Source organism: Hippoglossus hippoglossus, chromosome 14, assembly GCF_009819705.1.
Source record: "Hippoglossus hippoglossus isolate fHipHip1 chromosome 14, fHipHip1.pri, whole genome shotgun sequence".
Classification (NCBI taxonomy): Eukaryota; Metazoa; Chordata; class Actinopteri; order Pleuronectiformes; family Pleuronectidae; genus Hippoglossus; species Hippoglossus hippoglossus.
In genome coordinates this window covers 21,536,616-21,544,084 of record NC_047164.1, presented here as the reverse complement: position 1 = coordinate 21,544,084, position 7,469 = coordinate 21,536,616, and positions in this window count along the sequence as shown.

Here is a 7,469-nt window from a genome sequence, read left to right as displayed (position 1 = left end):
TGGAATGCAAGGCAAGAGTTTCAAGAGGCCCAGTTAGACAACCTTCATAGTCACTGCACCTTGACCCCCCAGGTCAGTATGTGTGTGTGTGTGTGTGTGTGTGTGTGTGTGTGTGTGTGTGTGTGTGTGTGTGTAGGAGAGGCAGGGAGCTTTAGTTGTGTCTGTGTATAATAAAATTTGTGGGGGCCAGCTTTGCCTCATGAGATCACATAACCGTACCCGGACAGCCACTTGACAGAGTTAATACTGTCGGACATTTACACCACTGTTGTAAGTCACAATCAATCTCACACTGACTGCTGATACATGCACACACTGGCTGCCTTCAAACTGGTCTGGTTGGGGAAAGATATTAAGTTTATGACCTTTATTTTTCACTTTTAATTTCATTTACTGTTTCTTTCTGGTTTTATATTATTCGTGGTTGTTTGCTCAATCAGTTGTAAGACTATGAGGGTGTCTTAGTTTGCAGTGTTTTTCAACATCACTGTAGCATTATAGAGGCATGGCCAACTTATAACAACACTGTGCTGCCAAAAACATAAAGAAAATAATTTGTGTCAAGCTTTCAATCGTTTATTCATGTTGTTCTCAGATTCCACATCTCAGAGGCAGATAAATCGATGCAGCTGGACTCAGTTTTGTTTGGACACTCTCCTGAAACAAGTGTTTAAATCCCACCAATCAGGCAGGTGTGCGTCATTCAAATCAGAGACGCTGGTACTGTCTGCCGGTCAGGGCCCGGTATTGTAACTGCTCTGCATGTAAAAAACCTATTCTTCAAATTCATTCAAGTGTCTCGGCTAATACGGGTCCCTCCAGCCCCCAATCTCTATTTGTCTCACACTCTTTCTCTTTCTCTCAAACACACACTCACACACACAAAAGCCCCCTCAGTGCTTTTCAGCAAAGTGAGACTATCACATACAATTATACTGTATATTCAGGCCTTTGAGTCATTTTTCTATGACCGATACATGAAATGCATTAATCCAACTGATTTAGCATATTATGTTTATATAATTTCAGTGTGAAATCTTGCTATCGTGTTGACAGTTTTTAAGAATTTTAAAACGAGAGACTTATATTATACCTAAGCATTTTGTAACAAAAAGTAACAAAGAGAACAGAAACACACTGTCACATACAATTTAATGACTCAATGCCATGATCGTAAAAAGTAAACAAATAAACCAGATCACTTACCAGTTAGAATCATGTATCTGCCTCAGTCAGTCTCCAGCCGGCAAGGCAGTCCAGACAGGAAGATCCTGTTAAAGGAATAATATACATTATGCATCCACTTCCAGGACCCAGCTGGGTTTATATGATGAAGTGAGATATAATTGGGGGGTACAATTGGACACTCAAACGCTGATATAACACTAAGGTTCCATATTTTTGCATTTTTTGATGAAGCTGGTAGATAGAAAATAACTGTTTAAATGTGTATTTTTCTGTTTTTAAATAAACTATATGCCTTGTATTTTGTGATTTGTTGTTTGTAAACTATACCACTAATATATTTGTGAATATATTTTCATGTTTCTTTAACCCTCCCAAGGCAATAATGACTTAAAAGATAAATATGTACATATTTCCTAAATTGTAGCCACACAGGCCAGACGGATGTTTCTCAGTTACATATTCAAATCTCTTAAATATTTTAGCTAAATTTTAAACTTTTCCAGTCACTGATTTGAATGGTTAGATTTGCAAGATTTACTGGTCTCAGGCGATGAAGTTGCAGATTGCAACAAACTGAATGACCCTCCCCTCCCCCTCCACTTCTACAGTGGCCTCCAAGTAGCATAACAGAAGAGGACCCCCTCCCTATGTAGATACAAAGGGATTCTTAGAGTCAGTTGATTATACACTAATGAAAACTACAAATTGAATATTATAGTCAATTGCTAAATCCTATACACTAATCTTATAACAAGCTAGTTCCCCCCTATTCCCACTCGTAAGTCTTAGTACAATACATATAAAGTAGTTAGCAGTTATTTGATGTTTCACAGGCAATAAACATAATGCAAGATATCTTAAGTCCTAAATGATATATGTTTAGTAATGACACTGCTAGAGTTTTTTTTTCATGAAAAAATTCCATTTATATAAAATCACTGATATTTAACAGAAATGATTGCTCGACCAGAAAGTATTAACTGAGATATTTTTGATCAAATGTCAGTTTTGTACTTTCTCCCTGACCAGATTTTAAACATTCATTAGGAAAACTACAGTTGTCACAAGTGAAGAGTGGAATTTCTCTTGGCTCTGTCTTGGGCCTCACTCTGTCCTGACTTCAGCTATGTTATTTTGTTGAAAAAATTCTGTTCCAGTATTGTTCTGCTAACAGTCACTTCTATTCACCTATAAACCAAAGTGACAGCCATGAACCATGGACACTGAATGAATGGTCAGATTCTCATACCTATATTACACAGGAACAAAGCTCTCCATTCTTCTCTGGTAAAGGGCTTTGGAATGCACCATGTTTGTTACAGATGGAAACTTTGCTTGGAAAATATACTTGCTTGTTATAATGTAAATTGAATTAAAGAATGAATCTATCAATGTATTGATGATTAAAAACATATTTTTAAAAATGACTGAGAATAAAAACATAAATAAGCCTGAAGGTTTATTATTTATGTTATGCTGAAGGCTTATTTCCATTGTGGTCCTCAAGAATAAAACTTCACAAACCACAAGATAAAGAACAAAACAACTACAAGCAAGCAAAGACAACACAATCATCATATAAATAGCATAGGTGGCAGAGAAGCTATGTCGACATTCTCATGTTTTCTTGCTCACAAAAGTGAAAAATTAAACATTCACTTGTATTTTGTAACAATTACTTTAAGAGAATTTCAAATGTGCTCTGTGAAATAACTCAACTCAAATTTGTGGAGTGATTATGCAACTGTACTGCTGCACTGTAGAGAAATATATTTTTTGCCAAATGGGCTATTGAATCATGTTTTAAAATATCAGATGTTCTCACCGCAGAGAGAAAGAATTCATTACTTTTAGTATGTTTTTAACAAATATGTAGGTGAGTAATATCTCAATGAAAATGAAAAAAATGTCTAATTTTAACCAGATAAGCCTTTCTAAAATATGCAGGATCAAGATGAATAGACCTTATTGATTTATTTTGACCTGTCCACACAGAGATGGTTGTGTAATCAATATGACTTTGAACTACAGTTCCAGCTTATGTGTGAAGATGTGAGCTGTCCAGGAGGATAGCTGCACTGGCCATAAGCTTAGTTCTCCATTTTCAACTGGCATTCAAACTCATTTTGCATCCAGATTGTATCAAAATATGATTTTAACCATAATAGTCTCTCCAGTGTCGACATTGAAATCCAACTGCTGCTACCTGTCTGGTTTGGAACAGCTGCAAATCCATGGTTGCCCCTCTGTGTATGTGGATTGACAATGCATTTACACTAACACTGTTCAATGTGGTCACAATAACCCACCTCTACGATAGATTGGCCAATCAGATCACAATCCATCCTCAGTGGGGCATAGGTGTATTTGCACCTGTGTTCCATGTGGTCAAGCTTTATCAGACATCGATCTGATCACCCTAAAAGCATTTTAATGCCAGTTGTAAACAGGTTATGATATTTATCTTGGTGAGTGATTTTGAAGCCAGTCTATAATACAACCAAGATTGTCTTTAGCAATTATTTATAATGAACTCTCCAACTTGGACAACAAAATTTGATGCGGTTGCAAATTTGACTTTGGAAGCAACTAGAATGGCCTCTTATACCCAAGGGTAGGGATAATGTTATTTTCTGATAGTTCCTCACTAAGAGTGTTCTCAGCAAATCTTTTAAATCTGTGTGCACAACTATTTAACATCGTCAGCATGTAAAATAGGTTTGCCTGAGGCAGCTTCTTTTAAGTCATTTATATATAACATAAAAATAAAGACCCCAGTAACCATTTCAGTATGATTTGATATTCATCTTTTACAGTATAATTCTCATGATTATCTTTGAAAGGGCACTGGTCTGTAGTAAGTTGGATTGAATTTTCTTTTAGGGGAATGAATCTTTTTCAAAATAATTTTGGGAACATTACCTGACTAAATACACATATTAAGGAAGAGTGGTCACTTCTGCAGCATCTCTAAACTAAGAAATCCCACCAGATCTGAACTTGTGCCTTTAGTAGGATTCAATCCACAATAGCCATTTTCATTAACTTCAGAAAATGTCCAGACAGTGTGGATTCCTTTGTGAGATACCACTAAAAAAATTGGGAACATTTTCAAGAGTTTGCAGTGAATCCTCCGGACAATATCCTAGTGTTCTCGCATGGGCTCATTCAAACATTATCCTGAGTTTTTAATAATGGCATGGAAAACTCCCGAGATGGTCCAGAGCCTCTGAATTAGACATTTGCATTTTCACATATAGCCTCTCCAGATAATTTCAGGAGATTATCTGGAGTTCAATGCATGTCTGAAAGCACTTAAGCTAAACTAAGAACAACGATGTTAGAAACCTTGAAGATAATAAATGAGTTTGGCTTGATTCCCTTTTGTGTTACCTGGAAGATGTGAATGTCTGTCAAACTGTTTTTAACAACTGTAGTAAAAAGTATCTTATTGGATATGCATATGAAAAACGTTTGATTGTCGTTAATTAAACCTACTTTCATTCTGTCTAATTTATTAATCAAGTCATTTATATCACCCTCAGTATTTCAAAAGAAAAGTGGCAGTTCATACATTCATCACTATATCATCTTTACAAATAGGTTTATACATATTATATATTGTATTAATATGAGTTCTATTTTCACACCAGCTTGCTTTCAGGTTTACTTCCTGTCAGCTATAGGTCTTTTATTACATCCGAAATATTGACATGTCCAAGCAGGAAAGCACAGGTTGTGATTAATGCAGTAATAATGGTTAAATTCCATTTAGCCGTTCCTTAGTTCTTAAGCTTTTTCCTAGCCCCGTGAAACCTTGTGTGAATTATGGCCATGACTTCTGGTCATTAGCTAAAATAACCTTACAGCGCATATATATACATCCATATCGCTGTATGCACGCTAATGAACAAGAAACTCCCAAATTAAGTTGGAGGTCATTTTGAAATGGTGTTACCAATTACTTACAGAGGAACTTTAGATTTTTCAACTGTAAGATGTCTCACTGGATTTGCATTTTCATCACAATTCTTAATCTAACAGATCTGTGTCAAGATAGTTGTTGTTGATCAATCCTGTATTTGTCAGCTTTTAAATCTTACCTCCGCCTGCTACCACAGAGGGACGGGAGGTTGATGACTCAGTGACATAGTGACAGTGAGCCAGCGTGCACAAAACCAAGACCATGAAATTAAAACAGCTAAATGGAATTCAGCCATCGTTTATTTTATTATTTACACCAGCGCTTTTCCTACTGTGACAAGCCGATGTCGTCTGTGACAAAATATGCATATTTGCTTCGTGGGATGGTTTACTAGGACACATCTTTAATGTTATAACATAAACCTGTGCTTGTATATTTAGTTAGCTTCAAATTGTAAAAGGTTTCCAATTTAAAAATCATTATTATTTGTCCAGTGGCAAATGAGATTAATATTAATAGGTTTAGTTTCACCTAGCATAATGTTTACAGGTTAGAAATTTGGATGCCTTGAAAATTCAATATTTTTCACATACTAATACAATGATAAATGAAACTAGATTAGAATGTTGTGACTGTAAGTCGTTCTCATCAATATCTGGCAATTGGGTCTGTTACAGTACAATATTCACAATCAGTCATAATTTCGACTTTTGACAAAACAAAAGTATCAGAAGTTCAAGACTGTGATCCAGTTCATACTTTAGAAACGATTATTGGAAAATATTTATTTTGCGACTACTTCAACTTTGTCTTCTTACTACTAGCTAAGTAATAACTTAGGTTATGTTTACCTTCTTTCTCTCACTCCTTCTAAACTTTGTTGAGAAAAAAACCTTCATACAAAGCTATATGTTAAATCTCAGTCTGCTTTGAGTCGGCTCAGAATAAATCCTCTTCAGCTCTGTAACTTAAAACTGGTTTGTATGACTTCAAAAGGCCTGGTCAGTGAGGGCTGAGATTCAGGTCCATGTGCAATAAAGACTTTCCAGCTTTGCTCTTCACAAACAGCCTGGTGTGCCATTGTCCTTCTCCTTCCTATTCTTATTCTTCTTCTAAGACTACAGGAGGCCTAGCTGCATCCCAAGCCTGATGCTGCCCTCCACAGGTAATACACAGACATACCTACTCAGTAACTGTTCAGTGGGTGTAAAATTGTTAAATTTTACAATCAGTTTTTTTGTGCAGTACTGTTTATATGTTACTAAAAATTGGGGTTTTAAGAAGAATTCATGTTTGGGACTTACAATATTGGCAGCATGGGCACTTGAAGGAATAAACTTGTATCCTGCTTTCATGCTTGATGTCTCATGTGTAACCTTATTGGGACTCAGCACATTGGAGGATGGATTATGTGCTTATTTTACACAGGACAGAGGTACTTATCATTATCTGTTTCTGTGAAACATAAGCTCTCTCTGCATCTGTTTATTTGATTCTGAATGTGCCACACCCCTACTGTTAGATGTCACAGCAGATGACACATCTGAAAACCTTTGACAGCTCTGCTCCTCTTTATGGGAAAGCTACATGTTTGAAAATGACACGTAGGCTAATCAAGAGTCAGAGGTGTGAGTTGACACAGACAGAGGCTGAGGCCACATCCACATTACTACGTTTCAGGAGTTTTAGAGCCACTAAAACAGAGGGGTTTGTAAATGCTGCTGGCCCTGTTTTAATCTTAAAACTCTGGTGCTGTGTTTTAATCTGGACGGGCAGATGTTTGGAAACGATAACAAAAACCCTCACAACAGCTTGCTGGTTGGGTCTCTTTGGTCACAACGTAGCCTTCGCAGATTCATCAGGCTCCTATCACATGATCCCCTTCAGGTAGAAAACAACTGGCATCAGCCTCAGCTACCAACGAGAACACAACATGGATCAATCAACTACAAGCATTGCTGACCCTGTTGCCCAGTGTACGGGAGGGGTCATGTGATATACATTTTCAGGTGTGTGTTGTCATGGATGGGGATTGAAACTGATACGCAGCCACATCGTGTGGATCGTGATCTTTTTATTTAAAAGGTTCCATAGAGCTTACATTCCCTCAGAGACTCTGTCCTTTACCTTCTCCTCCTCTTATACTCGCTATCACAAATACTCCAGACACACTGTGATATGTCAATATTAGCAATATTCATATTTTTAGGTTGTGACGTTCTATAGCTTAAGTCAAACTATAGGAACAGACTTTCTGGTGATGATTTCATTATTATAATGATAAAGCAGGGCTACGTTGCACTTACCAATACTTCACCGGCTGTCTTGCCTTGTCTACAGAAATAGAGGACACAGA